General features: G+C 36.7%; 1 long non-coding RNA gene across 2 annotated transcripts in view; it reads right to left on the bottom strand.

The window, feature by feature from the left end:
• Positions 1-20,668, bottom strand: part of LOC118608692 — a 51,911-nt gene that overhangs the window by 28,101 nt on the left and 3,142 nt on the right. For both annotated transcript variants that reach the window (XR_004953132.1, XR_004953133.1), the window contains exon 2: positions 4,713-4,780. This is a non-coding gene — a long non-coding RNA (uncharacterized LOC118608692). The remainder of the gene's footprint in view (positions 1-4,712; positions 4,781-20,668) is intronic.

Raw genomic sequence — 20,668 nt, 5'->3', positions numbered from 1 at the left:
CAATCGACAACTTTTCCAATCCACATCTCATTAAAAATTTTCATAAACTTAAGATGATTATCAAGTCCTCTCTCAGACTTCTCATTGTTAATCAAAATATTCACTCCTCCCTCGCATTTGCAATCTTCCACCTTGAATCGTCTCCTTTCTTCCTAGCAACTAATGATGGGAAGGAGTAATAAAAAAGCAGAGGCCCCTACTCTTGGCTCTGAAGTAGGAGGAGAAAGCAGAAGCTCCCTGAGTCACTTCCATCAGCTCAGTGAGCTCGCCCCACAAAGGGAGATTCTTAGGGACCACACTCTTCACTCCTCTTTTCTATCACTGGAAAATAGACTTGGCCGCAGGGAGAAAATGAAATCAAATTTAACTCTAATGATGAATTCCAGCCATCAACCATGAGGGAGTTCCTGCTCAATCAGAGAACTCAACCTAACATTTTTTTGAGCGGAGTAAGTTACTTGTATTAATTAAAGGAAGCATCTGAGAAACCCAAACAGTCTAACTCAAGTTATTTTGGATTTCAAAGGCATTAATTCCTTTGCATCTAATTTCCCTTCTAAATTACATCCTGCCTTGGTAACTATTAAAATATCTTTGTGTTTCCTAAGAACTCACAGGCAGATGTTGAGGAATTCCCAAAAGAATACTGAGAAGTAAAAAGAAAGCAATTTAGAACTAGAATTTCCCCGCAAAAGTCCAGAAATTTACTGATTCATATGCAACTGAGCAAGAATTAACTGCCTGTGTGTTTGAGTTCGTGAGAGTGTGTATATGTTTGAAAAAGCCTCAAATGATCAAATCTGGGCCTATCATTATCTTTTCTTGCATTGTTATGAAAAATAGACACTTTATAAATAGATTACCTGGAGTAGTCAGCATTTTACCCTTTCACATATATTTAAAGAATCAATGCATTCATCTTTATTCTTAAAAGTATAATAATCGCATTGTGAGTCACAAAAACGGAAACAGTATAAGGACACTATAATGTTGATTTGGTCATCTTACTTTGAGGAAATTATATACTTTTCTCATTAATTATAGAACGATAAAGAAATTTTGAACTGGGAATACTGAGCTTAGATATATTCTGTCTGCAAATCTGCACATAAGGGGTTATTTAGATTACACTATCTTTACCAGTGTATTTTGACAAATAAAATTTTTCCAGTTGCTCATTATGAACCATTTAAAAGTTAATCTGAAATATGTTACACTAACATATTTACATTTACCCAAATAAAACTGAACTTAAAAGTCATAATCACCTCAGCAATTTTAGGGAATTCAGCTCAGTGCCTTATAGAGGTATTTTTAAATCACTAATTATAACATTTCATCTAACAAATCTGAACCATGTTTGTGGAACATTCAGATATTGGAAAAAAAACAGCAGGGCGTAGAGTGCGTTTTTCACACTGTGATGGTTTCTTAAAAATTGTAAAAGTCATCACTTTCACAAAGGCCACTGTCAAGGGAGCTTTCCTCAATATTAGTCACTTTTGCATCATCTTTCTGAGGAGATTATGACTTCTAGGGATGATTTCTCGCACGGTTCTGTAGTCCCTGAAGATGAGTTTCAACATAACGCTGGATGTCCTCCTGCAAGGTAGGGAATGACATTTCCTTCAAAGCATCAAAAAGTACACGACCCCGATTCCTATGTATTCTTTGGCTGGTCTAGAGTAGCTCACTGCCGGCTAACCAATATTTGCCATTGTTCTGTGAGTTTCTGCCACAAACCAGCAACACCTGTGTGCTGGCTCTTTAGCATCTCGACACATTCCGTCCCTTTGCCAGCTCCAATTGTGGCACTAGTGCATCCTTAGATGGGACGTCATTTTTTCCTGTAACAGCAGGGACAATAATGACGTTTCCCGCATAATGGTCGGCTATCTTTCATTCCAGCTGGAGCACTGTGAAAAGGCTATGTGTTGAATCTAAAATTGCAGTTTTAATAACATGACTTCTTATTTTGGAAACCACGAAATACTAAGTCTCCCAAGCATTCTACCTATGCACCAACATGAAGTCTTAGGCTCTTCACTTATTTGCATGTACAAAAACCTTAAATTACTTATGAATTTAGAACATAAAAATTTAATAGATACTTCTGAAAATCAAAAGCACTAGAGTTTGATGTAAAAACTATGTGTTTTTCAATTCCACACACAAGCATAGTTTAAGGCACAATGCCACTTAGCCTGGGGTTTCCAAATATATTCACAAAATTGCATTAACCATAAGAGAGAATATGCTAACTTGGCAGCTAATCATGGCCTTTAGAGGAGAAGGATGAGATCACAACTTTTTTATGTGTTTATTTGTGTACCTGTGTGTGGGCAGGGTATGTGCACTTGTATGTGTATATTTTTACTTAGGCTCTTCTCCAGAGAGTGACTAATCTGATGAAACATAGGATGTTTGTTTTTTATTCATAAATGAATGGTTTTCTTATGAAATCAAGAAAGAAAGAAAGAAAGAAAGAAAGAAAGAAAGAGAGAGAGAGAGAGAGAGAGAAGAAAAGAAAAGAAAAGAAAAGAAAAGAAAAGAAAAGAAAAGAAAAGAAAAGAAAAGAAAAAAGAAAAGAAAAGAAAAGAAATAAAGAGGGAGGGAGGGAGGAAGAAAAGAAAGAAGAAAACACACAGAAAATATTGGAAAAAAAGAAAAATTAAAGAGAGTTTGGAAAATGAATTAGGAAGACTAATTTAACATATAATGATAATATACTAACATTCACTCCCTTTTTCTACTCATAGTCACAAAATTCACAAAATTTTGTTGTATAACTACATGGCTCGACATTTGACTGCTATCGGACAGGTCTGGCTCAAAGAAATCACACAATCTCAGAAAGGAGAGTGAAAGATTTTATCTAATACCTAGAGATAGAATATAGCTATTCACTTACTAACCAGTTCTATAGAAAAATCAGTAACTAAGTGGGCCTAAAAGCTAAATTAACTTTATAGTTTTAAATAGGTCTTTTAGGGGAGGAGAAAAAATAATATGGGAACTTGCTAAGTATTTTCCTAATAAAAATCTCATTATCCCACACAGGTTTCTTAAAAATAAAAAATCTACATGAGGAGCTATAGAAAACATAAGTTTTCTACAAATCATTTTATGAAATGATTTTATGAAAGCACTTAGCCAGCACTGAGATGTTCAAAGAAATTATGTAATAACATTTGAGATAACAAATATCCATCCTTAAAGCTTCCATTTTGATAACATACAAAAAGCATAGCATGTACTTAAATGGTATGAACGCTCGCCTCGGACCAGTCAACTCTTTGTCTAACTTTCACCAACGTGACTTTTGGCAAGTATGAGTGTCTTTTCATATATTTTCTGGTTGTTTAAATTTTATCTTCTATGAATCACTTTTGCCCTTTCTTTCCTTTTATGTTTTCTATTTCTCATTCAGAGAAACTATTATTACAGAAATTAACAGTTTGTCTGTCATATCCATTGGAAATAGATTTTCCAGTCTGCCTTTTTATTTATTTAGTGTATAATTAGTTTTGCCGTGAATTCATATGTGTGTGTGTGTGTGTGTGTGTGTGTGTGTGTGTGTAAAAAACATATCTGTCTCTTTGATTATTAGGTTTCTTGGTCTGTTTGGAGGATTTCCCTATTCCAAAATTTGCTCTCCAAAATTTTATTCTACTCGTTTATTGTTTTCTAATACTAAATCTTTACTATTTCTGAATATAGTATGAGAAAGGGATCCAACTTTATGGATGCTTCCTGTTGTGTTTCCATATTATAATGTGTGTGCGTACAGTCATGTACTGAATACTGACGTTTCGGTCAATGACAGACCATACATGCAACGGCGGTCCCATAAGATATTAATGAAGCCGAAAATTCCTATTACCTAATGACAGCGCGGCCATTGTAACATTGTAGTTCAATGCATCACTCACATGTTTATGGTGATGCTGGTGTAAACTAACCTGCAGCACCAGTTCTATAAAAGTATAGCACATACAATTATGTACAGTACATAATACTTGATGATGCTTTATGTATTTACTATACTATACCTTTTATCATTATTTTAGAGTGTACTTTTTATTTATTAAAAAAAATTTATGCTGTGTGACACCAGCAGCAGTCACGTACATTTTGAGTTTACCATATCTCTTGATTGCATTGTTCTCTTGTTCTTGATTTAATTTTGTGTTGTTTTGTACAGTAACATGCTGTACGGGCTTGTAGCCCAGGAGCAGTAGGCTGTCTCATATGCCCTAGGTGGATAGTCAGCTATATATACCATCCAGGTGTGTGTGAGCACACTCTATGATTTCACACAATGACGAAATCACCTAACTATGCATTTCTCAGAACATATCTCTGTACTTAAGTGGCACATGACAGTTTATATTACATATATGTCAACATCCATCAGGGAGAGTGATGTAACCGATATCACAGAGTAGGGGACCCTAGCCTCTGTCCCATAAGAGTCAACAATTAGACAGCTATCCATGGACGAAACAGCTCTGGGAAAGCTCTGAAGTCCACATGAGAAACTTTAGTAACACAGTGGAACAAAAACCTTGAGAACAGCCACACAAAAAGGGAAGGAAGACAGCTTCATTTGCTTACATCATCCCATCCCCCAAGCTGGCATTGCCCAGTGCCAAGAGGAAATTCCCCAATTAGAAAAGTTTCCCTCACAGGGAGAGGAAGAGGGGGATTACCAGTTTGCCCAGCCTTTCAGGGTACTGCACGAAGGTCCCACTTCAGTTTCACTCCACCCAGAGGCCAGCTAGGAACAAGAAGAAAAACAAGATTTACCAAAAGCAGCCACATAGCAGGAGTGATCACGGTTTCCCAGGGACCTGCACTTGAATAAACCTAACAGCTTTCGTCACTGAAGAAACCAAGAGCCAACAGAGCTTGCACAAACTCCTTGCAGATTTCACTAGATTTCACCCCCTAGATGCCTGCAGCTGGCCCCTGCAGCCCAGTGTCTTCCCACTACCAGGTCCAGCGCTGTTTTTGCTTGCTCTGGCCCCTAGCCACTGGATCTGGAGGCACTGCTGAGGACCCCAACGACCCTTGCAGTCTTCGTGGGCCTCCTCCTGCTCCCCCCGCAGCTCTCAGCAAGCACTACACCATTTTTAATGCAGTGGAACCTAACAGCCTGATCCAACAGGCCAACAACCCCCCCCCAGCCTAGTGTCACCGCACATCCCTGCACTTGGTGACCCGTACCACTAAACCTAGGGTCACAGCAAACCTCCCCCCACCCCATCTCCAAGTGAAAGTCTTTTCTTACCAAAGAGATTGTAATTATACCAAATATATGTCCTGACCATAGTGGTATGGACCTGGAAATCAATAACAGATGAAAACTGGGAAATTCACAAGTATGTGGAAATTAAGCAACATGCTCCTAAATAGCCAATGCATAAAAAGAGAAAGCGAAAGGGAAACCAAAATATTTACTGAGACAATGAAAACAGAAAAGTAATGCACCAAAACTTATGCAGTGCAGCCAAAGCAGTTCTAAGAGGAAAGTTTATAGCACTAAACGTCTACATTAAGAAAAAGAAAGCTCTCAAATAAACAATCTAACTTTACACTTCAAAGAATTAGAAAAACAAGATAAACTAAGTCCAAATTTAGCAGAAGGTAGGAGATAACAAAAGTCAGAACAAAAATAAATAGAGAATAGAAAAACAATAAAAATATCAATGAAACTAAGACTTGTTTATTTTTTAAAAAGATAAAAAAATTGATAAGCCTTTAGCTAGACTTACAAAAAAAAGAGAGGACTCAAATAATTGACATCTTAAATGAATATGGAGACACTGCAACTTATACCACAGAAATACAAAGGATCATAAGAGACTATATGAACAATCATATGCCCGCAAATTAGACAACCTAGAAAAAAATGGATAAATTCCTGGGAACATACAATCTACCAAGACTAAATCATGAAGAAGTAGATAATCTGAACAGATGAATAATAACGAGGGAGATTAAATCAGTAACTAAAAATCTCCCCAAAATGAAAAGTCCATAATCAGACGGGTTCATGAGTGAATTCCATCAAACAAATATAAAAGAATTGGTATCAATTCTTTTCAAGCTCTACGAAAAATTGAAAGTGAGGCAACACTCTCAAATTCATTTTATGAGGCCAAAAATATCTTCATACCAAAGCCAGATAAGGACACTCTAAGAAAAAGAAACTTACAGGTTAATATTCCTGATTTTAACTATATTATGAAGCTGTGGTATTCAAAACAGTATATTGCTAGCATAAGCAGACAGGTAGATCAAGGAACAGAATAGAAAACCCAGAAATAAACCCATGCATATATGAGAAACTAATATTTGACATGGTAGACAAGAATAATCAGTAAGCAAAGGATAGTGTCTTCAATAAACAGTGTTAGGAAAACCAGATATTCACATGCAAAAGAATTAAATTGGACCTCTATCTCATACCACTCACAAAAACAAATGCCTTAAGCACTTAAATGTAAGAGCTTAAACCATAAAACTCCTAGTAGAAAATATAAGGAGAAAGTTCTTGACATTGCTCTTGGCAATAAATTTTTGGCTATGGACACTAAAAAAAGTGCAAGCAACACAAGAAAAATCAATAAGTGAGACTACATCAAACTCAAAAGCTCCTGCACAGCAAAAGAAACCATCAACAAAATGAAAAGGCAACTTAAGAAATCAGAGAAAGTATTTTCAAACCACATATGTGATAAGCAGTTAATATCAAAATATATAAAGAACTTACACAACTAAATAGCAAAATAACAAACAATTCAGTTTAATACTGAGTAGAGGTCTTTTCCAAGTAGAGTAGAGATTTTTTCCAAAGAAGACATACAAGTGGCCAACTAGTACATGAAAAAGTCAACATCACTAATCACCAGGGAAATACAAATCAAAACCACAATGAGCTGTCACCTTACACCTGTTAGAATGGCTATTATCAAGAAGGCAAGAGACAACAAGTGCTGGTTAGGAATGTGGAGAAAAAGGAAACTTTTGCACTATTAGTGGAAATGTAAATTGGTGCAGCCGCTATGGAAAACAGTATGGAGGTTCCTCAAAAAGTTAAAAATAGAGCTACCCTATGATATAGCAATTTCAATTCTGGGCATATATTTGAAAGAAATGAAATCACTATGTTGAAGAGATATCTACACTCCCATGTTCATTGTAGCATTATTCACAATAGCCAAGACATGGAAACAACCTAAGTGTCCACTGATGGATGAATGGATAAAGAAAATGTGTGTAGGTATACACACACACACACACACACACACACACATATTGGAATCATATATAATGATCATATTATTATATAATATATATTATGATATATATTATTATATATAATGGAATACTATTCATCCATAATAAACAAATCCTGTCTTTTGGGACAATATGGATGAATCTTGAAGGCATTATGCTAAGTGAAATAAGTTAAGACAGAGAAAAACAAATCCTCCATGACCTCACTTCTACGTGGAATCTGTAACAGCCAAACTCATAGAAGCAGAGAGTAGGATGGTGGTTGCCAGGGATGGAGGAGTGGAGGAAACAGGGAGATGTCAGTCAAAGGGCAGAAACTTTCAATTCTAAGATGAATAAGTTCTGGGGACTCTGATGTACAGCATGGTGACTACAGTTAACAATACTGTATTGTGTACTTGAAAATTCTATGAATGTAGAGCTTTAATTTTCTCAGCATAACCACAACAAAATAGTACTTATGTGAGGTAAAGGATGTGTTAACTAACCTTACTATAGTACCCATTTTGTAATACATACATGTATCAAATTATCACACTGTACGCTTTAAACTTACATGATGCTATGTGTCTATTATATCACATAAAGCTGGAAAAATAGCTAAGATTGATATCTTCAAGAAGTTAGACCAGATGGAAAATCTCAGTAGAGAACTGGAAACTATTTTTTAAAAGAATCAAATGGAAATGCTAGAACTGAAATTCTGGACAAAATTAATTGGATTCAACAGATTACATAGCTCAAAAGGGTGAACTAGAAGATGAGTCAGAAGATTAAAGTACAGAAAGGAAAAAACATAAAAATTAAAAACAGAAAAGAACGTAAGAGACATGTGTAACAGCAGAAACTTTCAACCTGTAATTAAAGTCCCAGAAAGAGTGGAAAGAGGACAAAAGGATCAATACTTGATGAGAAAAGAGCTGGGATTTTCCCAAAATTAACAAAAAGCATCAAGCCAGACATTTCTTCACTCATTTCTCTACTGAGAGGATGTCACTGTCACGTCTGCTTTCCCGTTTTCAGGCTTGTCTGCCCTGAGGTGGGCTGTGTTCTGCTCCCTCCTCCCCACTCTACCCTTTTAACTAACAAGCTGGATGTTCCTCAACTCTCCAGAGGTCTCAATATTCACTGAGGCTCTTTGGGGGAGCTTTTAAGAAATACTGATACTCGAACTCCTCCCCAATGATTCAATTGGTCTGAGGGTGGGGGGGTCTGAGTAGATGGTGTATTTAAAAAGATCCCCAGGTGATCTGAATGTGTAGCCAGAGTGAAAACCACCAGCAGCTGCTCAGCTTGGTACCAGGTGAGTTCATTTCTGTGGAAAATATTAGGAAGTTGATCTTGCCCCAAATCAAATCGAACTACCCAGTTCAGACTTACAATCACAAAATTGTTCTTCATGTCTCCATTGTCAGATTCCTACTTTTATCCTTCGGTGTGTTTAGAATTCAAGAGAGAAAAAGACAGGTGTTATTTATTAGTACTGCAAAACCCAACAATCATTTGGCTAAATACTTTAATCTTGATTCATTTACTGTGAAGAATTTAATTCAATCTGATGTTTTTGTCTTGCATCTGAGTCCGCGCACACTTATATTGATTAAAAATTATAACTGACATGTGTCAGAATTTCAAGAATATGTTAAGAAGTCATGAGATCATAAATATACCATAAAAAGACCAGAGATGTCCTCATAGTTTCCGTAAAGTTTCTCTCCATTGACTTTTACCTGCTTTTCCTGAAGAAGAAGTGGAAAAAAGAGATGAATGGCTCTAAGAGACTATAAAACTGAGTGAAAGATTTTAGGGATGACTCTATCAGACAGAAGCAAAAAAGCATTGCTACATAACCACTGAACTAGTATCTACCGCCATCACCCACATAATGAGAAAAATGGCCTCAGAATCTAGGCAAATGAGCTAAACAGTAAGCGAGGGCAGTGAAGAAATGAATGATAACAGAGGTGGCCCCTTGGCAGGGGAACAGGAACATTTACTTGGCCCAGGCATCAACAAGGAGAGAAAGCAGAATCTACACTCTCTTTTGTCATGAGTTGATGAAAAGCCTTTGTTAGCTTCAGATTGGGACGTGGCCTTTCAGATGGCTTATTCCCAGTAAAGTTTCATGTGAACTGACATCATACATGTGTGACTAATAGAACTCTGACATGTCTCCAATGTAGTTTAATCATATCCGTTACTAAATAGTCTCTTCATGCAAATTTATACTAAATGCAAATTTATACTAAAATACTGCTTATTTGTTATTTATACGCTAATAGTCTTGATAATTAAGCCCTGTGATATTTATTTCTCTCTTCTTCCATGTATTATTTACTTCCTCCAACAGCATTTACAGCAGCTGGAATGGAAAATCAAGGAATGAGCTTCAAGCAGTACATTGCCTGAGTTAAAAATCACCGTCTCTCTCTCTCTCTCTCTCTCTCTCTCTCTCACACACACACACACACACACACACACTCACACACACATGTTGAGATACAGCATTAACATTAGAAACTGTCCATCATGCTTTGTGGCATCTGTGCCCATCCAACTCTGCTCCCTTGGCAGGTCCCTGTGAACTCAATTCTCCAGGTCATTATGATCCCTGAGTAAGTACAGCCAGGGATTCCCAGGAGAAAGTGAAAAATTGGAGGGAAGAGGATGTGTTTTAAAAAAAAGAAAGTAGAAACAAAATGTGTTGTAAATAAACAGGTCTTCCTTCTGGAAAAGACTTAATTGCTTGGGGTGGGGAAGGTTGTTTAGCAACTATTTGGGTACTTCTTAATTGCTCTATGTACATTGTCTCAACTAACCATCATAGTAACCACATGTTTAAATGTAAGTAATAGTATAACGCTCTAATCTAAGCCATATATTACTTCTATCTAGTGACTTTCCTTTAGCTTCCAAAGTAGATTAAATTATTTTAATTGAAATATTCCAGCAACAAATATTGAAAAAGTCCTGCTTAGATTAACAGTAGCACATATATGGGGAACCTACAGCAACCCATCTTTTTCAAGGCTTCTCCAAGCACGCTGGGCACACAGCTTCCTCCTTGGCGGAATTCACAAGGGAAGGTACCACTACACTGGGAAGACCACATGCGCCGGAAGTCACTAACAGCTGCTCCTGCTTACAGTTTTCAAAGTAACCTCGCCAAATACCAAACGGCCCTGTGGTTCGGGCACTAAGACATTGTTTTCGGCCTCATTTTACAGTGGAGGGTGGGGGAGACATAAAAAACATCATCTTGTGACATTCGATGTTTCGCAGTTGGATCATGGGTATTTAAACTGAAATGTTTCACACGACTTCTCTCAGCAAAGACACCAATTTAGGATGATGTGCCTGGAGAAAATGAAGGCTCTCCCTGTTCTTTCGCACCCCCCGCCACCTCCAACCCTCCCCTTACCGCCTACTGCAGATACACCTCTGTGTCTTTACGGAGCTTATCATCTTGAACCTGAGACTGAAAAGATGAGAAGATGCCACTCAAGAAAAGAGCAAGAAGATGTGCATTCTAGGCAGTGAAGAATTCTTCAACACTCAGGAACAGAGAGGAAGGCACCAGCATGGCTTGGACTCAGTTTTTTGGGGGCACAGACAACTGTGAGATGATTTTGGAGAGGTTGAGTTGGCATCTGATCTTGCCGTGGAGGTCATGGCAAAATGTTCAGATTTTATCCTAACTGCAAAGACAAGTTTAAATTTAATGTGAACAAGGAACAATAAAGCTGTCGCGTTGAAGGAAGCATGATATACAATGGTTAATAGTCTAAGCTCTAGAATCGGACCACCTAGATTCAAATACCATTTCTGCCATTTACTAAATGTATGAATGATAACATGTTATTTAATATCCACATATGTCAGTTTTCTCATTTATGAAATAAAGATAACAGCAATATAGCATATATTTGTATTAAAATGATTCATTGTAAAGTGTGTAGAATGGTGCTTGGTGTATAGTAGCATTGGTAAATGTTACTTGTTTTATTTAAAAAATTATTCTTCCATGTGGATAATGAATTGAGGGCAAGGGAGTAAACAACAAGTCCAGTTGGGAAGTGACTTGAAAGTAGATGAAGATAGAGATAAGAAGAAAGGTATATATTTAGGAAGTAGAGCCAAAAGGACATGCTAATGCTTTAGACAATGGGAAGAAAATAAGAATGGAATCAGTGATAGCTTTGGGGTTTTGGGTTGAGGTATCAAGAAGAAGGGATCCCTTTTGCTGAGATGAGAAAGACTGGGAGGAGAATTGGTTTAGGAGAAAATCAGAAATTCTGCTTTATACGTATTCGGTTTAACAAAAAGTTCAACAAGGTAGTTAGATAAAACTGGGTAAGTGTAATTATAGCTGGTTATATTCTGGCAGACAACAGAACAAGGCTCACCTCCTAAAAAATGTCAGGAGAAACTGTGGACTTTTAAAGGGACAAAAAAGATGAAAATTGTCTAGTCTAGTTTACCCATCCAGATAACCACCGTGTTTCATTATCAGTGAGCAGTTTTGCAGCTCTGAAAATTGTAGAATACCAGTATTAATACAAATGATTCTCGACCTCAGAAATGCAAATGACTTTTGTCTGGTAAAATGTAATTCACACTTTCTTTGGGGATAGACTAGTCTTTTTTAATCTACTTGTAAATTCATTTCAGCTCTCCTTTATTGCATATAAACATGTTTCTTTAAATTCTCCTTTGAAACACTTGTAACATCTTAAGTTTTCTTCATGAATTAATGAATTAAATGAATTAAATAAAACTCTTGACAAGTGTTGATTTTATGAGAATCATGATTTTTATCTGTTAAAAAAATCATCCTGTAATAGGAACCAAAACACTTTCTGGTAAAAAGAAGATGAGAAAAAAGCGTGCCTCAGCCAATCACTACCGAGAGCTATGGCCTGCATATAAATCAATACCTAGAGAGAAAGAAGGAAGTAGAAATGTTCATGCAGCCTGGACAGAAACAAGCCAGTCACTGGCTTTGAACCTAGATCCCTTCTTTGAGAGCTTGGAAGGAACTCTTAGCAGGAAGAGCTAAGTTCTGAACATATTGAATATGAGACAAGTCAATAATTATAGGAGACCTAATGTTACCTCATAATTATAAAGATTAGACTAGGGGACGTAGCGTAGTATGAGAGCCAAATGGACCTTTTTCCACTGAGCCCAAGAGTTAAGCCAATCACCTAAGTTATGGCACAGCTGAACCAGGAAAATCTTTTCAATAAATGATGCTTTGATAACTGGGTAAATGCATGAAAAGAGAATGAATCTCAACCTCTACCTCACATCACTCATAAAAACTAATTTAAGATCAATCATATGAATAAACTAAATCTGCAGCTAAAACTATAAAACTTCTAGAAGAAAGTATGGAAGAAAATATTTATGATCATGCGGTAGGCAAAGATTTTTAAGTAAGACACAAAAAAATAACTTATAAGAGGAAAAATTGACACATTAGACTTCATCGAAACAAACACCATCAAGAGGAAGAAAACCTCATTAAGTTATACATTTAGAATCTGTGCATTTCTCTGTATGTAAATTATACCTTGATTAGGAAAGAGATTTGTTGTAAAAGCAAAAAAATATTTTCAATTATAGTTGGCATTCAATATTATATTCGTTTCAGGTGTACAGCACAGTGGTTAGACATTTGTATAACTTATGAAGTGATTCCCCCCCATAAGTCAAGCATCCACTTGGCACCATACATAGCTATTATGAGGTTATTAACTATATTCCCTATGCTGTACTTTACATCCCCGTGACTATTTTGTAATTGCCAATTTGTATTTCTTAATTACTTCACCTTTTTCATCCAGCCTCCCAACCCCCCCCCCCATCTGGCAACCATCAGTTTGTTCTCCGTCTCATGAGTCTGTTTCTGTTTTGCTTATTTTGTTTAAAGATGAAAAAATTAATCATAGAGCATAAACGCTAATGTTTACAGAAGGAAAATAAAAAACAATAGTTATTATTATCGTATGCAGAGCCCAAACTATCATATCATAAATTTACAAGCATATTTGTCATTGAGTTCTCTTTTATTTCTAAGAAGGATAAATTAAATTATTTAATGTAATGCAAAACATAATTTAAATGCTTCTATTGAATAAGACCCTTTCTGTAATCCATATGCCTTAGGGAAATAATTTGTATTGATCTTATATCCAGCTGGGCAGTTTATGGCCAGCATTTAAATGTGACTCCATGCCCAATAAAATCTGCCAAATCTTAATTTTAGATTCTAAAATGCTAAATGAGGTCAATTACAATAAATTCTAATGCACATTTTTTTCTTACTTTAATCATCTGTTATCATCTTGCCATGCAAACACACATACAGAAAATTAACTATTTTAAATTGGAAGCAGTTAGAATTCTTCTCTTCCTCTTAATGGTGATTCACCAGCTAGACTGAGGAGTTTGTCTTGGTCTCTATTGCCAGGAGTCAAACAGGGAGATAAAAGAGCTTAATTTGGATGAACAAGATCTGTAGTAAGTTTGTGTTCTAAATTTTTTTAAATATGTAGCACTAGCATTTCTTAAACTCTGTGTGCTTTTTTTTTTCAGTGTGTTCAGTCCTGGTACAAAACCCTCTGTGTTGTTGAAATACACCTATTAATTCACCACCTTCCAAAAGTACCTGTGAGGCTCTGCAACATCCAGCAGCTTGTCGTACCCTGTGACAGTAGACAGAGCTCCCGGAAAAATTGTAGTATTTAACTTCATATTTCTTCCCACATTTGCATTTTCTCTCTCATGTATATTTTAGATCAAGGCTTCCAACAATAAGATGTTGAGTTATAAAAAATCTCAAGCAGTGATTCTTCTCTCTCAATGTTTGTTATAATTAATAACATTATAATTAAAGTTTGCTTTATGTTGATGAACAAGATTTTAACTAAAATTTAATATATAGATTTTTTAAATTACATTTTTGAAAACATGAATCGCGTAACACTCCGAGGTGCAAGGTCTTTATTTTTTTATAGCTCTACTGAGGTATAATCGATGTAAACTGCACATATTAAAATGTACTATTCTATTAGTTTTGACATATGTACACACCCAGGGAAACCATCACCAAAATCAAGATAATAGACATGTTTATCACTCCTAACAGTTTCCTTGTGTCCCTCTATAATTCTCCCTTTTTCTCTCTTTCCTCACTTTCCCTGTGCTTTTTCTCACTATAGATTAGTTTGAATTTCCAAGAATTTTATGTAGATGAGATCACACAACATGGATTTTTTTTTTTAATCTGGCTATATATATTTTAAATTCACCGACATTGCTGCATGGGTCAGTAGTTTATTCTTTTTTTATTGCAGAGTAGTATTCCACCACATAATTATTACACAGTTTGTTAACCCATTCACCTATGATGGACAATTGGGTAGTTCCCAACATGGGGCTGCTATAAGCAGTCACATAACAAGTCTTTAGATGAACATATGCTTTTCTTTCTCTTAGATGGATACCTAGTTGTGGAATGGCCCGGTCATGGTGAGAGTGTGTTTAACTTTTTAATAAACGGCTGAGCTGTTTTCTAAGGTGTAGTACCATTTCTACCACCTCCCGCATTGTATGAGAGTTCCATCTCCTCCACACCCTTGTCAACACCCAGTATGATCAATCTTTCCAATTTTAGTCATTCTGGTGGGTATGTAGCAGTGTCCCAAATGGTTTTAGTCAACAGAGAAGTTTTGATATCAACAATTCTTTTAAGATTTTGACCAACACCTCAGTATTTTTACAGCTCCCCTGGTGGTTCTTATGTGCATCCAGGGTTGAGAACCGCACTGGATGAAACGGGTGACCTTTCTTAATAGAGAAAATATTTTACATACTGATTTTATAGCCTGTACTTTCCCACATTTTACGTTGACAGCCCTAAACCACCATTCACCAAATTCGGACTTTTAAACACAAGCCGACTGGTGGCAGCCGCCATTGGCTACCACTCTGAAAGGCAATGGGGCTGGGAGAAGAGATTTTTCAGGCCTAGCTAGGGTGGTTACTGCGTGAGCAGGAATTGGATAGTAAAAATTTAGTATTCTCAAAATAAATAAAGAACGCTTACAACTTAACAATACGATAAAGCCAGATAAAGTTGGCAAAAGATCTACAAGAACACCTCACAAAAGAAGACATACCGATAATAAATAAGCATATTAAGAAACGCTCAACATTATTCGTCACTGGGGAAATGAAAATCAAAATGGCAATGAAATACAAATGATTTTGGACAGCGTGCCAAGACCATTCAATGGGGAAAGAACAGTCTTTTAAAAAAAAAATTTAACTCAAGATGGATCAAAGATTTAAATGTAAGACCTGAAACTATGAAACTTTAGAAGAAAGTACACGGCAAAACTTCGCGACATTGGATTTGGCAATGGTTTCTTAGCTCCGACACCAAGGGAACAAGCAACCAAAGAAAAAATAGATGGATTGGACTTCATGAAAATTTTAAAACTTTGTGCATGAAAAGATAATATTCACAAAGTAAAAAGTCAACCCAAAAAATAGGAGAAAATATTTTAAAATTATATATCTGCTAAGGAATTGATATCCAGAATATATAGAGAACTCCTAAAATTCAACAGTAAGAAAACCAACAAATTTTTAAAAATGGGCAAGGACTTAATAAATATTTCCCCCAAAAAGATATATAAATGACCAATAAGCACATAAAATGTTGATCATCAGAGAAATACAAATCAAACCCACGGTGAGATACCACCTCGCTCCCACTAAGATGGCTATTGACGAAAAAGAAAAACAGAAAATAACAAATGTTGGTGTGGATGTGGAGAAATTGAACCCCTTAGGAACTGTTGATGGGAATGTATAATGATGCAGCCCCAGTGGAAAACAGTAGGGCAGTTTCTCAAAAAATTAAAAGTAGAATTACCATATGATTCAGCAACTTTACTTTTGGATTTATATGCAAAAGAACTGAAAGCAAGAGCACAAAAGGTATTTGTACACCCATGTTCATAGCATTATTCACAGTAGCTAAAATGTGGAAGCAATCTAAGTGCCCACTGATGAAAGAAGGGATAAGCGAAATGTGTATATACATACAATGCAATATTGTTCAGCCTTAAAAAGAAAGGAAATTCTGACTTAAACTATAACCTGGATGAATCTGAAGGTCATTATGCTAAGTGAAAAAAAGCCAGTTTCGAAAAGAGAAATACTGTATGATTGATTCCACTTATATGAGATACTTAGTCAAACTCATAGCAACAGAAAGAAGAAAGGTGGTTGCCAGGGGCTGGGGGAGGGGAGAATGGGGAGTTAGTGGTCAATGGGTATGGAGTTTGTTTTACAAGATGAAAATAGCTATGGATATGGAAAGTGGTGATGGCTAGACGACATTATAAATAGATCTACCGCTGCACTGTACACATAAAAACAGCTAAGATGATACATTTCATATCATGTATATTTCACCACGATAGAAAAAAAAAATTAAGAAGAATAGCAAAAGAGAGAAGGAGACATTTCCTGGTGGTCCTCTAGTTTGAAAGTCCCGTCTGTACTTCCTGTCCAAGTTCATTGAGCTGTCAGAGCTTTCCTTCAAGATCTTCTTTTCGGCTTGAGCCAATTTGAATGGATTTTGTTCTTTGCATATCAAACAATTCCTGTTCCTTTTGTACTTTTGGTCAATGATATTTGGTAGCAATGACAACTGCTTTACAGACTGCATGCCCTGGGGTGACACAGTGTATGCAAATATATCTTAGTATTTCACAGATGTTAATGCTTATTAAGTAACCTGACTAACACAAGGCTCCCATGGGGATAGCCTCTGCACAGTGTTAATGCAAAGAAACCATCAGCCAAGTTTAATTTTAAACCAAGTCTTAAAATCCTCCCTCCCCAACCCTTTCTTCTCACTCTCTACCTCTCTCGTATCCAGCAGTTGTCTCCAAAACATCTTTCTCCTTGCTTTGCGCTCAGTTCCTCACCCAAAATCCTCTGGCAAGTCTTCTTGAGCTCTCTCTTTTCTTTCCCATCATCCTCCTCCTGCTGCTATTCTTCCGCCCCTGCCTTTCTGGTACCCCTCCCTCTGAGGATGGCTGGGGCGTGGAGCAGGAAGGGGATGGCCTAGAACAAAGGCCAGGGAGAATTTTGTTGGGAGGCAAGAGGAAATAAATACACTATATATATATATATAACATATCATTACAGTACACTAATTACATATGCATGTTATGATTCAAATAGACTTCATGAGCAGAGTTATTTTTTTTATTGACAGTTTAAATCTTACGAGTTAAAGGACAGGACAGAAAAATGAGAAGTCGAGGTACCTAAGATGGTGTCTTGAGTATATCTGTGAACACACCAAACTTTAGAGGCTTAACATCGCAATTTATTATTATCTCTGAGGACTCTGTGGGTTCATCTGGCTCAGCTAAGTAGTTCTCCCGGTCTTTCCTGTATTTGCATTTAGATGAGAGCTGGGGCTGGAGTCCTCTGAAGCTTGGCAGGGCTGGGGTCCAAGATGGCAACTTCACCTCATGTCTGATTCCTCAGTGCCCCTCCACGGTGGCCTCTCTCTCTGTAGGAGTACTCTGCTTGGTGACTGCTCGGGGCTAAAAGAGCCAATTGAGTTCTAAGAGCCTGCCCAGATTCAAGGGAGAGGGAGAGAAATGGACTCCACCTCTTGTTGGGGAGAGGAGAGGTGGTTGCCACCATCTTTACAAAGTATAGTGTGCTACAGATGGCATTAAAGTGCTCTCTAACAGAAATAAATACTCCCTACAATTAAGAACAAACCAAATAAAATAAATGGGCAAAACTTTATAAAAATGCTAAACAAAAGAAAACAAATACCAAAAAAAGGTAGCAGGATTCTTGATACAGATCAACCCAGGTCTCTTGCCAGAAGATGAAAGCTCCCTTTAGCCGGGAAGAAATGAGCCAAAATACATGTTGGACATGCCAAAAAGGTGTAGTAAAACAGTTAAAATCAAACTCAATTTAAACCCAGTTTCTCTGCAGTCCCATAGCCCACGTTCTCTAGCCACTAGCCAGCATCCTCTGCAGATATGTTCCCAGAAAACGGCTTCATTAGTCCCTCAGCAATGAAGAAGCCACCTGGGGAATTTTCTCCCACATCATCATCCCATGATATTGTGTTCTTCCTTGTCTGTGGTTCATTCTGTCATTGTCTTTGCCACCTCTCAGATATTTTCGCTGCCACTGCTGTATCCTGAAGCTATTTCTGAAGTGTTCCTCTACTCCAGAGCTTTAACCGAGGACGTGATTCCCATTACAGCTTTCTCAAAGAGAAAGTAATTGTATTCTTTCATACTCCATGAAGACAGAGTTTAGGGGGTGAGTTTGCTGTTCTCCATGTTCCCCATTTTTACTTGCAGACCATTAGTGACTCATCTTTTTATTTAAAAAAAACAACACAAAACACAAAAACTTTTCTCATGAAGTATCATGCTCCCTGATTTCAAACTATATAACAAAGGTATTGTGGTCAAATTAGTATGGTATTGGCACAAAAACAGAAAAATATATCAATGGAACAGAATAGAAAGCCAAGAAATAAGACCATATATGGGTTCACAAACAATCAATTTACAACAAAGGAACAAGAATATACAATGGAGAAAAGATAGTTTCTTCAATAAATAGTTTGGGGGAAACTGGACAACCATATGCAAAAGAATGAAACTAGACCCCTTTCTTACACTATACACAGAAATCAACCTGAAATGGATTAATGACTTGAATGTAAGACCTGAAATCATAAAACTCCTAGAAGAAAATATAGGTGGTAAGCTCACCGATGTAGATCTTGGTAATGATTTTTTAATCAGACAGCAAAACAAAAGCAACAAAAGCAAAAATCAGTTAGTGGAATCACACTAAACTAAAAACCTCTGCACAGCAAGGGAGACCATCAACAGAACGAAAAGGCAAAGTATTGACTGGGAGAAAATATTTGTAAACTATATATCTGATAAGGGGTTAATACCCAAAATATGTAAAGAACTCACATAATAACGACAAAAAAAATCAATTTAAAAATGGGCAGTAGATTTGAATAGACATTTTTTTTCCAAAGAAAGACATACAGATGGCTAACGGATATATGAAAAGATGCTCAACATCATAATCATCAGGGAAATGCAAATCAAAACAATAGCATAACACCTCACACCTGTTGGAATGGCTATTATCAAAAAGACAAGATGTAACAAATGTTACTGAGGATGTGGAGAAAAGGGGACCTTTGTCTACTGTCACTGAGAATGTGACAGTAGACACACAGTATGGTGGTTCCTCAAAAAATTTAAATACAACCACAGAAAGATCCAGCAACACCATTTCTGGGTCTTTACCAGAAATAAATTCTCATTTCAAAGAAAATGAGAAGAAAACTCAATTATTCAAAAAAAAAATCTCTCATTTCAAAAGCTTGATATCTGACTCTTAGTCTTTTTTAAGGTGATCTTAAATTTTGTCATCATTCTGTTTGTCTGGAACATTTGGGTGCTCTCAAATGACTCAGACTCAACAAGAAGTTGTGTGGCCACCCTAATTCTAATGACCTTGGAAGATACACCCTAATTCTGATGACTGGAACAATTAATTACCTGGGAAGATACATACAACCCCTTGGTTTCTCATTCTCTTGATTACCTCAGTCATCCAGGCCCACAGTCACACCTTGGGCAATATAAGAACCCATAATCTTGCTACCTCCAGAAGCAAAACATAATCTGCCTACCTCCTGGCCACAATAACCCATCTTTCCAGTTGGCTAGTTTGGCCACTCCCATTTTGGCCAACTATTCTTCAAACCTAGGTAACCTAGCCCTGCAAGAGAGTCACAGATCTGAGCAAATCACTTCTATAATAATCAGCAATTTCAAACAGACCCCCAGGCTGTCTGGAAATCCTATTACTTTTTTCTGATAGACTCACTTTCTGATTCTCTGTAATGACCAAACTTTCTCCAGCTCCCCAAATCTATGACCTGCCTACATCCTACCTCTCTTTTAGCAGAAACTCCCACTTCTCTTCTTACTTTATAAAGAAAATAGAAGTTTTAGATGAGAACTTCCTTATTTTACAGCTCTCAAAAAGAAAATCCTTATCTGCCCTGATAAAATAGAAAAGGTCTCATTTATCTTATCTAAGGGCTCATTCATTTATTTCTGCTTTGGACCCTATCCACTTCCTCAGTCTCAAGAACTTTTCACCATTAATTATCTCTATTCTCTAATATTCAACTCCTTGCTCTTATCTGAAGTCTTCCTATGTGAAAACCATTTTTAAAAAATAAAGAAAATCTTCC

Source organism: Rousettus aegyptiacus, unplaced genomic scaffold (assembly GCF_014176215.1).
Source record: "Rousettus aegyptiacus isolate mRouAeg1 unplaced genomic scaffold, mRouAeg1.p scaffold_m13_p_10, whole genome shotgun sequence".
In the NCBI taxonomy this organism is placed as follows: Eukaryota; Metazoa; Chordata; class Mammalia; order Chiroptera; family Pteropodidae; genus Rousettus; species Rousettus aegyptiacus.
Note: the sequence above shows the minus strand (reverse complement) of the source record. Positions and strands in the feature narration are given on the sequence as shown.